We start from the raw sequence: 13,690 nt of genomic DNA on the forward strand, positions 1-13,690 counted from the left end.
CAAGTGTTTCAAACCTTTTTTGGCTCAGGGCACCCCTCTGGAAAATAATTTTTTTGAAGCACCCCAGCCAAATAATTTTTGCCAAATTTTTGAAAGACAAAAAAATAGCTACAAATAAGCAACGCATAATACACAATAGTGCTGCTTTTCTTTTCTATATGACCTGGGCTATCATGACGGTTTCTTCTGCAACTCTTCACTGCATAACCTGCAACACAAACATATTAGACTGCACTTTTCCTCACCTATAGGATCCCAAACAGTAATAATTCAGCTTTTTAGCATCACGCACAATAAAGTGGGTAGGTAAGTGGGTTGGTGGGGATGGGTAAGTCAGGTGGGGAGGAGTAGCTTGCCCACTGTATGTAGGACTCCCCTGTAGGTAGCTTTGCCCCAGTAAGTAGGTAGCTTGGCCCTTGTAGGTAGGACCCCCCCGTAAGTAGCTTTCCCTCTGTAAGTAGGATCCTCCTGTAGGTAGGTAGTTAGATCCCGGTCTGCCCCCTTTACAGGTGTAGAGGAGTACAGGGCTAACAGGGGGGGAAGGGTGTTGAGGGGTGTACATGGTTAAAAAAAAGAAAGTTGCAACAGCACTCTAGGTAAAAAAATGGAGGCTCTAAGCACACTTTTTGATCAAAATGTGTCCCCCCACTGGAGGTGGTTTAGTCAATGGCTGATCCAACATGTCACACAGTCAGAGGCTATATGCACAGCAGAGGTGAGTTATCATGTTAGGGTCCCATCCGATATGAGGCCACCTCCGCGTGGTGGATGGGGGGACACATTTTGATCAAAAAGTTTGCTGAGAGCCTCCATTTGTTGACCTTGAGTGCTGTTGCAACTTTCTTTTTTGTGCATATTGTATTTGCCACAGCAGCAGGCACCTGTGTATTAGGTTTTTGTGCTGGCTATTTTTCCTTTTGTTTTTAAGGTGTACATGGTTGACAGGGGTGTAGTGGAGTGACAGAAGGGTTTGTACAGGGAAGACAAATGGGTTACAGAGCGGGAGATATACAGGGGTTCCAGAGGGGTGCAGAGGGGTTGCAGTGGGGCCTACAGGGGTGACAGAGTGGTGTAGTGGGGTGTACATGGGTGATAGAGGGGCATAGAGGGGTGTACATGGGTGATAGAGGGGTGTAAAGGGATGACAGAGAGGTGTACAGGGGTGACAGGGGAATGTGCATGGGTGACAGAGGGATGTACAGGGTGACAGAGGGGTGTATATGGGTGACAAAGGGGTGTAGAAGGGTGTATTGAAGGGACATGCGTGTAGAAGGGTGACAGAGGTGTGTAGAGAGTTGTATACGGGTGACAGAGGGTTGTACAAGGGTGACAAAGGGTTATACATGGGTAGGGGTGGGGCATACATGGGGACAGAGGTGGTTTACAGGGATGGCAGGGCTGTAGAGAAGTACGGGGGGGAGGATTTGTTGGGTGGCGTGCGGAGCATGGGTCACATCCATATAGATGTAGAGGGAGCAGTGCCTCAAGCTGATCAGGATGCTATGGTTCCGGATCTGGCAGCTCCACACCTGCTCATTTTCATCATCTTCATACTGGGAAGGATCCGGAGGCCATAGCTGCCTTACACCACCCAGAGGAGGATACCCAGAGAAAGGAGCATCCCCATCGCGAAGCATGCACACCGTGGTCTACACTTGTCGCAGATTTGTCGTACTTGCACAAAAAGTATGTATGACTTGGGTACACACTTCTGCTTTTTCACTTGCAGTGGTAAGAAATTTATGAAGTGTGACTTTTCTCATAAAGTCACATATTTGTCGCATAGCCCTTAATTACACCACAAAAATACATCAGCCCAGACCTGGCTTACAAAACTGGTGGTAGACAGCATTTTCGAAGAGTTGTACGAATGGAAAAAATGTCCCAGAGAAGTCTCACATAATGAATCATACCAAGTTTTGTTCTGAAGTGATTTTTTTTTTTTAAATGTGTACTAGCCCCATACGTATCACATGCCCTGCATCATTTAATAAATTTGGTGTATGTACACTCCAACTACATCATCAAAACCTGTGTATAATATCAGTGCACCAACACTGACTTTATTGAATGTCCCCCTATGATTTTTCAACAGTTACAGTATGTAGGATTAACCCTTCCCTTCTGTGTCTCCAAGAAAACACACCCGACACACCATACCCAATAAATGGCAGTACTTGGAGTAGTTGATGACAAAGCATAATATGGCAACAGGTGTGGACCCATTGTGCAGTGAAGTAGAGTACAAGTCTAGGGTTTAAATGGGCACTGTCAGATCCGAAAACTTTTTATATGTTGTTACTGATGAAAATTAAACACCTTTCGTAACATGGTTGAAAAATGTTTTAAGATGTAATAAAGAAAAGAGCTCCTGAAAATCTCACCACTAGGGGGTCCCCATACCTACTGGGACACTAACCAGACCTGCCGCAGCATCAGACTTGTACATGAGTCATGGACAAGAGATGACTCACAGACAAGGCTGCATGAGCAGACCACCTCCTACCACCACAAGGGAGGGACGCGCCCCTTCTTCTGAGAGGATTTCTAACACTGTGAGCTAATGAAAAGAAGTTTGTTTATAATAAATATAGGTAATAGAGGTGGTTAGTATTAGGTACTGAGTAAGATATTATTTTCATTATTTTTTTATTTTTTTTGTGGGATCTGACGGGTACACTTTAACCTTTTATCTAATTCTAGAATGTGGAAGCCGGAGGGTACCAGGTTGCAATAAAAGAGTGGTCCTAGTGTGGTTAGCAACTTGCCCAGGGAGCAGGAGACACCTGTGTGTCAGAAAAAAGGGCCAGGAAAAGACAGTTTAACCCCTTAAGGACGCAGGACGTAAATGTACGTCCTGGTGCGGTGGTACTTAACGCACCAGGACGTACATTTACGTCCTAAGCATAACCGCGGGCATCGGAGCGATGCCCGTGTCATGCGCGGCTGATCCCGGCTGCTGATCGCAGCCAGGGACCCGCCGGCAATGGCCGACGCCCGCGATCTCGCGGGCGTCCGCCATTAACCCCTCAGGTGCCGGGATCAATACAGATCCCGGCATCTGCGGCAGTGCGCGATTTGAATGAATGATCGGATCGCCCGCAGCGCTGCTGCGGGGATCCGATCATTCATAACGCCGCACAGAGGTCCCCTCTCCTTCCTCCGTGCGGCTCCCGGCGTCTCCTGCTCTGGTCTGTGATCGAGCAGACCAGAGCAGAAGATGACAGAAAACACTGATCTGTTCTATGTCCTATACATAGAACAGATCAGTATTAGCAATCATGGTATTGCTATGAATAGTCCCCTATGGGGACTATTCAAGTGTAAAAAAAAATGTAAAAAAATGTAAAAGTAAAAGTAAAAAAAAAGTGAAAAATCCCCTCCCCCAATAAAAAAGTAAAACGTCCGTTTTTCCTATTTTACCCCCAAAAAGCGTAATTTTTTTTAATAGACATATTTGGTATCGCCGCGTGCGTAAATGTCCAAACTATTAAAATAAAATGTTAATGATCCCGTACGGTTAACGGCGTGAACGAAAAAAAAATAAAAGTCAAAAATTGATTCTTTTTTAATACATTTTATTAAAAAAAAAATTATAAAAAATGTATTAAAAGTTTTTTATATGCAAATGTGGTATCAAAAAAAAGTACAGATCATGGCGCAAAAAATGAGCCCCCATACCGCCGCTTATACGGAAAAATAAAAAAGTTATAGGTCATCAAAATAAAGGGATTATAAACGTACTAATTTGGTTAAAAAGTTTGTGATTTTTTTTAAGTGCAACAATAATATAAAAGTATGTAATAATGGGTATCATTTTAATCATATTGACCCTCAGAATAAAGAACACATGTCATTTTTACCATAAATTTTACAGCGTGAAAACGAAACCTTCCAAAATTAGCAAAATTGCGTTTTTCGTTTTAATTTCCCCACAAAAATAGTGTTTTTTGGTTGCGCCATACATTTTATGATATACTGAGTTATGTCATTACAAAGGACAACTGGTCGCGCAAAAAACAAGCCCTCATACTAGTTTGTGGATGAAAATATAAAAGAGTTATGATTTTTAGAAGGCGAGGAGGAAAAAATGAAAACGTAAAAATTAAATTGTCTGAGTCCTTAAGGCCAAAATGGGCTGAGTCCTTAAGGGGTTAAAGGGGTACTCTGGTGGAAAAAAAAATTCTTTCTTTTTTAATGAACTGGTGCCAGAAAGTTAAAAAGATTTGTAAAATACTTCTATCAAAAAATCTCAATAATTTTAGTACTTTTTAGTGGCTGTATGCTGCTGAGGAAATTCTTTACTTTTTGAATTTCTTTTTTGTGTTGTCCACAGTGCTCTCTGCTGACACCTCTGTCCGTATCAGGAACTGTCCAGAGTAGCATAGGTTGACTATGGGGATTTTCTCCTGCTCTGGACAGTTCCTGATAAAGGCATCTGATGTCAGAAGAGAGCACTGTGGACAACACAAAAAAATTAATTAAAAAAATTAAGATTTTCCTCTGTAGCAAACATCTGCTAAAAAGTACTGAAAGGATTAAGATTTTTTAAAAGAAGTAATTTACAAATCTGTTTAACTTTCTGACACCAGACATGGTTAAAAAAAAGTTTTCCACCGGAGTACCCCTTTAACCTCTTCAGGACGCAGGGCGTATGGATACGCCCTGCATTCCGAGTCCTTAAGGATGCAGGGCGTATCCATACGCCCGTGGGAATTCCGGTCCCCACCGCTAGCCGGTTTGGGACAGGAGCCGGATGCCTGCTGAAATCGTTCAGCAGGCATCCCAGCATATCGCCCAGGGGGTCATTATGCCCCCCCATGTCGGCGATGGCCGCAGATCGCTGGACAATTCAGTCCAGCGATCTGCGGCAATTCCGCGTCAATCGGGTCTCCAGTGACCCGGTGACCCGGAATTACTGGCTGATCGGGGCCGTCTCTGACAGCCTCCTGCTGTTGCTTAGCAACAGCTCCCAGCATGCAAAAAGGGCATGCTGGGAGCTGTAGTTATGCAACAGCAGGAGGCAGACCACCACAACTCCCAGCATTCCCTTATGGGCATGCTGAGACTTATAGTTTTGCAACAGCTGGAGGCACATTTTTTCTATGGAAAAGCGTACCTTCAGCTGTTGTATAACTACAACTCCCAGCTTGCACAAACAGCTAAAGTGTATGCTTGGAGTTGTAGTGGTGCATCTGCTGGTTGCATAACTACAACTCCCAGCATGCCCATTGGCTGTCGGTAACTGCTGAGAGTTGTAGTTTTGCAACAGCTGAAGGCACACTGGTTGTGAAACTCAGAGTTTTTTTTTACTTAACTCAGTGTTTCACGACCGGTGTGCCTCCAGCTGTTGCAAACTACAACTCCCAGCATGCACCGTATATGCTGGGAGTTGTAGTTTTGCCACAGCTGGAGGCACACTGGTTGTGAAACACTGAGTAAGGTCACAAACTCAGTGATACATAACCAGTGTGCCTACAGCTGTTGCAAAACTAAAACTCTCAGCATGTACAGCCTGTCAGCGCATGCTGGGAGTTGTAGTTTTGCAACAGCTGGATGTCCCCCCCCCCCCCCCCCCAAAGTGAATGTACAGGGTACACTCACATGGGCGGAGGTTTACAGTAAGTATCCGGCTGCAAGTTTGAGCTACGGCAAATTTTCTGCCGCAGCTCAAACTGCCAGCGAGAAACTACTGTGAACCCCCGCCCGTGTGACTGTACCCTAAAACACTACACTACACTAACACAAAATAAAATAAAATAAAAAGTAAAAAACACTACATATACACATACCCCTACACAGCCCCCCTCCCCAATAAAAATGAAAAACGTCTGGTACGCCATTGTTTCCAAAACGGAGCCTCCAGCTGTTGCAAAACAACTACTCCCAGTATTGCCGGACAGCGGTTGACTGTCCAAGCATGCTGGGAGTTTTACAACAGCTGGAGGCACCCTGTTTGGGAATCACTGGCGTAGAATACCTCTATGTCCAACCCTATGCAATCCCTAATTTAGGCCTCAAATGGGCATGGCGCTCTCACTTTGGAGCCCTGTCGTATTTCAAGGTTTAGGTCACATATGGGGTATCGCCGTACTCTGGAGAAATTGTGTTACCAATTTTGGGGGGTATTTTCTGCTTTTACCCTTTTTAAAAATTTTACATTTTAGGAAAACAAGCATTTTAGGTAAAAAAAATTTTTTTTTTTTTACATATGCAAAAGTCGTGAAACACCTGTAGGGTATTAAGGTTCACTTAACCCCTTGTTACGTTCACCGAGGGGTCTAGTTTCCAAAATGGTATGCCATGTGTTTTTTGTTTGCTGTCCTGGCACCATAGGGGCTTCCTAAATGCGACATGCCCCCCGAGCAAAATTTGGTCTCAAAATGCCAAATATGACTCCTTCTCTTCTGAGCATTGTAGTTCGCCCGTAGTGCACTTCAGGCCAACTTATGGGGTACCGCCATACTCAGAATAGATGGGGTTACAAATTTTTTGGGGGAATTTCCGCTTTTAACCCTTGCAAAAATGTGAAATTTGGGGGGAAACAAATTTTTGTGACATTTTTTAATTAATTTTTTTTTACGTATGCAAAAGTCGTGAAACACCTGTGGGGTATTAAGGCTCACTTTATTCCTTGTTACGTTCCTCAAGGGGTCTAGTTTCCAAAATGGTATGCCATGTGTTTTTTTTTTTTTTGCTGTTCTGGCACCATGGGGGCTTTCTAAATGCAACATGCCCCCCAAAAACCATTTCAGAAAAACGTACTCTCCAAAATCTCCTTGTCGCTCCTTCGCTTCTGAGCCCTCAACTGCGCCCGCCGAACACTTTACATAGACATATGAGGTATGTCCTTACTCAAGAGAAATTGGGCTACAAATATAAGTACATATCTTTTCCTTTTACCCCTTGTAAAAATTAAAAAATTGGGTCTACAAGAACATGCGAGTGTAAAAAATTAAGATTGTGAATTTTCTCCTTCACTTTGCTGCTATTCCTGTGAAACACCTAAAGGGTTAAAATGCTGAATGTCATTTTGAATACTTTGGGGGGTGTAGTTTTTATAATGGGGTAATTTGTGGGGTATTTCTAATATGAAGACCCTTCAAATCCACTTCAAACCTGAACTGGTCCCTGAAAAACAGTGAGTTTCAAAATTTTGTGAAAAATTGGAAAATTGCTGCTGAACTTTGAAGCCTTCTGGTGTCTTCCAAAAGTAAAAACACATCAATTTTATGATGCAAACATAAAGTAGACATATTGAAAATGTGATAAAAATTTTTTTTTTTTTTTGGAATATCCATTTTCCTTACAAGCAGAGAGCTTCAAAGTTAGAAAAATTCAAAATGTTAACATTTTTCATCAAATTTTGGGATTTTTCACCAAGAAAGGATGCAAGTTACCACAAAATTTTACCACTATGTTAAAGTAGAATATGTGACGAAAAAACAATCTCAGAATCAGAATGATAACTAAAAGTATTCCAGAGTTATTAATGTTTAAAGTGACAGTGGTCAGAATTGCAAAAAACGTCCAAGTCCTTAAGGTGAAAAAGGGCTAAGTCCTTAAGGGGTTAAGGTCTATGTATGAATGGTAATGTCACAGGTACAAAAGAGACAGCAGAGCTGATATGGAGAGATCTGTACTCTATGGCTAATTAGCGTATTTATCGGGGTATAACACACATTTTTAGGCTAAAATTTTTAGTCTAAAGTCTATCTGCGTGTTATACGCCGATAAACCGCTGCAGTTCAATGATTTAAAGTGGGCGCTTTAAATCAATGAACTGCAGTGGCTTTTGCAGGTCCGGAGACCTGCCGTCACTGCCCGATTCTCTGCCCCTGCCTGTCCTGGGGTCCAGAGACTGCCGGCCCCCCTGCCCCATTGCCTCCCCCATCCCCGGTTTTTCTGACCCCACAGAAGCCCCCAGGAAAGGCAGGGGGAGAGAGGCCGTCGCTGCCCGCTTCTCTCCCCCTGCCTTTGCTGTGGTCTAGAGCCCTGCTGCCGCTGCTTCTCTCCCCCTGGCTATCGGCGCCGCTGCGCCTTATCACCCCCTGAAGACGTCACTCGTCATTGCGCCTCGCAGCGCATAGCAACGACGTAGGGGACACCACACCGGAGCCAGAAGCAGCGCGGACCCAACTCCGCAACAGGTAATTATAAAACCGGGGATGGGGGAGGCAATGGGGCAGCGGCGCTGATAGCCAGGGGGAGAGAAGGGACAGCGGCGCCGATAGCCAGGGGGAGAGAAGGGGCAGCGGCTTTTCCCCCCCAAATATCCTTTTTAAAATGCGTGTTATAGGTCGGTGCGTGGTATACCCCGATAAATACGGTATATATTATATATTAGTATGTTGCTTTATTATAGTTTTTTAACACCATACACAGGTTGTTCGCTGAACAACCTCTTTTAAGAGATGGGAGTTATGAGATGGGAGAGATGAGAGCATATGTAACATTATCTTAATGTGAACAGAGAGAAGCGGCAAAGATATGCCACGCTATGTACATTTGATTTGGGCAGTGAATCAGAATAACTTGCAATTTTATCACTAGAAAAAAAGTTTTGCTATTTAATAAATTGTATATGCTTCTCAATTCTGATGTTCTTCTTTGTGATGTTTAATAGCCATGCTTTAAAAATCTGTCTGATAATGAATGTGCTGTAATACACTATCTGCACACTAGATGGCAGCAGAGTAATGAATATATTTTCGACTTATGCAAAACATTATCCTTTCACTTTCTTAGACTACGTCATTATGGCGGAGATTTATCAAAGCTTGTGCAGGGGAACAGTAAAGTTGTTGCCCATAGCAATCTGGTTTGTTCTTAAATTTTTTAAAAGGCCTCTGAAAAATCAAAGCAGGAATCTGGTTGCTATGGGCAAATGCTCAACTGTTCATCTGCCCAAGCTGTGATAAATCTCCCCTATGTGTGTATGCGTTGTTCCTACAGCATTTTTGGACAGCATTACATTATATGCAATTTGCACCACATTATTTCCAAATTTAGACTGTGAACTGTAGTGTGTAGCCAAGCCCATCCTCACATCTGTGTCTGGTTTATTACATGCTATACATTTAAACTTAGATATTAATACATTGTACAAAGACTAGATCCCCAATAAATAAATTATACTGGAATCAATATCAGAAAATGATGTACGGTATCAGCTAAGAGAAGCGAAGGTAGAGGTATTTATAATAGGAATATATCTCTATAATAACAGTATTTTTGTCATTCTTACCTAAGTCTAGACTATAGACAGCTACAATATATTTTTAAAATTATAACAATAGAAAAAAATCTGCAGCACTACTCAGCTCAGTCCGTTTAGTGGTGCCAGCGCTCCAACCTGATCAGGGTTCCTCGTAATATAGAAAAGTCAACAAGCGCAGCACTCAAATTAGCCTGGCTTGAAAATGGCTCCATAGGGGCAGAAACGTTGCTGTATTGAGACATGAACAAATAAATGCACTTTATTTAATTTGAGTGCTGCGCTTGTTGGATTTTCTAAAATTATAACATATTTTTTAAATAGCACTCAAATATATAAAAGAAAAAAAACAAAAAACACAAAAGCAATCAACCTACCAGCAAAACAATTTACAAACTTCCAAAAGCGGTTGTCCTATGGTTACAACTTATCTATCACTTATTCACATGACAAACCTGGATCCACACACAAACTTGCAGGACCGCCATCAGGTGTACCTGGCCTTGGGTGTACCCCCCTTGCAGCAGCCGCAGAACAGAATAGACAGGGCACTGGAGTATGAGATGGGGGGGGGGGCGCCACTGCCAGCACCATTTTCCTTTTTTTCCAGTTTTTTTTAAATGATCATTCAGCCTGCTGGTCCTTTAAAGCCAGTGCAGGGGCTGCAGCCGTGCTTACCCTCGGGGAGAGAGCAGAGAGACACACTCCTCCGCACCCCATACTCATTTTCATGCAGCCCTATTAGTGGAGCAGGCAGATGCTTTTTTTCCTGCTCCACCGCAGATTCAGATTCCGGTGCTGTGAATATGAAGCCTTCCCCTGCTCACTGCTGGTGCCACCCATAAGAGTAAGTTACTTTCTGGGGAATAAGGGGGGGGGGGAGTGAAGGGGGCATGTATAGTTTGGGGGTCAGTGGGAGATAAAAGGGCACTATCTCAGTGTTTCCCAACCAGGGTGCCCCCAGCTCTTGCAAAGCTACAACTTCCAGCATGCCTTTAGCTGTGTGGGCATGCTGGGAGTTGTAGTATTGCAACAGCTGGAAGCACCCTGGTGGGAAAACACTCATCTATCTATTTAATATCTATCTAAAACCAAAGGGTAGGCAGCCCAACCCATGTGTGAAGGCCAGCAGGGTGCAAATCGAAAAACACAGTCCCAGTCGCAGACTGTGTACACAGATTCCAAGCAAGGCAAAAATCCAGAAGCACACCTGAGGTCATTTGATGAAACACAGCAGTGTTTTGACCCATGTTTACAAACACAACGTTTCGACGGTATCACTTCGTCTTTATCAAGCTTGATAAAGACGGTGTGATACCGTCAAAACGTAGTGTTTGTGAACATGGGTCAATAAAGCACTGCTGTGTTTCACCGAATGACCTCAGGTGTGCTTCTGGATTTTTGCCTTGATTGGTATCTATCTATCTAGTAATAAAATTGAGAAATTCAGACCTCAGTTAGTATTTTGTGCTAGTGTGTGTGTGGGGAAAAAAATGAGATGGGAAATGTTGCTGGTATCTAAATATATTGGGCTTTATTCAAATACATTGCCAATATAGTAGGTAATAAAATCCAGTCTCTGAGCAAGGCCTTTTCTACTGAGAGAATTATATATATATATATATATATATATATATATATATATATATATATATATATATATATATGTATATGTTAAAAGCAATATAGCATGATGCAACCTAAAACATGGTTTTAAAATGATGGTACCAGTCTTTGACAAGGAAAAAGTTAGAAACACTTGTAAAATGATGTATAATAAGAATAGAGTAAAAAATAGTAGCAGCGCTGTAAATACAATTGTGGTTTGTAGCAGTTTAATGCGTAAGGAATGAATATGATGAAATATAGCGTTGTGCAGATTGGCAGGGGTGCTGGTGCTCACAGGGCAACCGGCCTGGTAGAAATACCTGCAGTCTTCTTCTGTGTTTTTTCCGTCTTTGTTGTGGCTATCCTGGCACGTAGGTCTGTAGTGGTATGTGGCTCGGAGCTGCATCTGGCCCTGGATGGATGAGTTGACAGCAGCGGGGATGTGGGATCGCGGGAGCGAAGATATGCAGATCACTCGCTGCGGTCGGTTCCTCGTGCTGTGGCAGTTACCCAGTGAATGGTGGTCTGCTGAGCAGGGGACTCCAGCGCTTGAGAATGGAGACTCAATCCTTTTGGAAACGGCAAAGTGGGTTGCTGGGTGATAACTAATAGCCAGACGCGTTTCGGGGAGAACCCCCTTTTTCAATGACATTTCCACTTTTGCCATTTTCCAAACAGGACGCCACCACTGAAATGTAGCGCCAAGACCCGACGTGTTATACAGGAACTTCCAGGTGAAAGGGTAATGACGCCTCAACGTATCCTAGGCACCTCATTCACTCTTCATCTGCGCTACTCAGCGCATGCTCAGTATACTGAGCGTCCTTAGCAACAGATCCATAGACATGAAAACTTGCCGGTATCTTCAAGCAAGGGGAAAATTTGCATACAGTGGACTAATATCAGCATATACAAGCAAAATAAGAAAGATAGATACACAATCACTGTAGATCTGATCTGTAGAATGTAAGGGGAATGTTTAACTCCACCACAGAATTGTAACACACATTTTCATCAGGGAAAAGACACAGCAATCCTTCTCTGTATCTGGGTCATTAGGGGCCAGTCAGGTTATGTTGATACTCCGATGTGGGTGTGTTACATGTATGTGGGTGCATTTCGACACTTCTTTCTCATTTCTTTTATAGAGGACAAGATGACTATGGTGACAGTTCGTACAGTCCTGTGTGGAGGAGCCTCGAGCCAAATGTCGGGAGGGTCTATATTCTGGATCTCAATCTGACTTGCCCCCACATCTCAGCATTATACAAGTTGAACTGCCTGTACCAGCAGCGCAAAGCGGTGACAGACTCCATAATGCCGCAGACAGACAATTCTTGGAGCCTGTGTGACTTTCAGCTGAGGCAGTTCACAGTAATAATTGAGGAAGGAAGGATGGAAAAGGGTTCACATCTGGCTGACGGCGGTATGGATGTTCTCCTTAAGGAGGAGTTGGATGAGAAGGATGAGAAGGAGGGACCTGAGGAGGATGTTTTGGAGATTAAATCTTTTCAAGGGACAGGGGATGAGAAACCTACAGAAGGGGGTGATGATGATAACAAAGAGGAACATGATGAACAACCTTGGCAGTATGGGACTAAGACGGAACAAGCTGGCGAGGATACCCAGTTGTATGCTTTCTTGCTTGTGCAGTGATAGACTATTGCTCACATAAAGAAAAGAGATGAGTGTTTGATAGGCAAACTCTTAGATCTTTGATATAAAGCCATAATGGCGGATTTTTTTTCAGGAGGCTAAATTGGATTTTTATAGGAAAAAGCTACGCAGCCAGCTTGCCATGGTATTCAAGCACCAAACATCTGTCGGACAGGGGTCCACACTTCGCTGCCCGATGAGTCAACATTCCACTCCCTCAGCTAGCACTACCCCTGCAAAAGGCAGCAGCAGAGGCAGTGGCATCTGCACGTTGGAGTACTCCATGACTAATTATTTACATCCGATAATTCACTTTGACATGAATAGTCACCAAAGGGAATTTCATCACCACCTGAACAACCAGGTTGATGCATTCCTTAGCTGTGCCCTTTAACTGACAGATGCTATGAGCCAAGACCACATGAATTTCTGGCTAACCAGATAAGATTATTGACCAGTTTACCATGGTTGTTCTGTCTTGTCCACCCTCCAGTGTAGCGTGAGAGATTATCCAGTTCACCACTGCCTGCTGTCCGCTGGCTACTACAAGTTCCACCAGTCCACCACTACCTGCTGTCCTGTCTGTTGGCTACTAGAACTACAGCCTACAGCCAGTCCACCATGACCTATTGTCCGCTTACTACAAGTACCATTAACTACCATCACCATTGCTGCTGCTACTACCAGCCAGGCCTACACATACACAACTGATGATTACCAAAAAAGGGATAATTTTTTTTACTTTTTACACAAAAGCACTTCTTTACAATTTTTGACAGCAATCCTGTCGCAACTCCCAAAAAGGGATAGTATTTGGAACACTTGGAAAAAGCCATTGCTTCTTCTGATACCTTCGTGTGCATTTTAAGGCCATGTTCACACAACTGAAATTCCTTTGCAGCTGTTTTTGATGGGATACTGCTGCACCATGCACACACATGGAAAAGGATTTGCTGTTTATGGACGTGCAAATTTAAGAGAGGACATTTCATACATTTTTCATGATGTGAACATAGCCTAAGGCTAAATGTCCACTTGTTTTTTGTCTTGCATTCTTTTGTGTGAAAAAACGCCAGCAGAAACGCCAGAAAAAAAGCCATTGTTTTTGCCTTTGTGTGAAAATTGCATTTTTTGCCCCTTTGGCTTTTTTTTTTTTAAAGAATTTTGTTGGGTGCCAAAAAAAAATAAAAAAAAATAAAAAAAGGATGC

Source organism: Hyla sarda, chromosome 2, assembly GCF_029499605.1.
Source record: "Hyla sarda isolate aHylSar1 chromosome 2, aHylSar1.hap1, whole genome shotgun sequence".
NCBI classification, from domain to species: Eukaryota; Metazoa; Chordata; class Amphibia; order Anura; family Hylidae; genus Hyla; species Hyla sarda.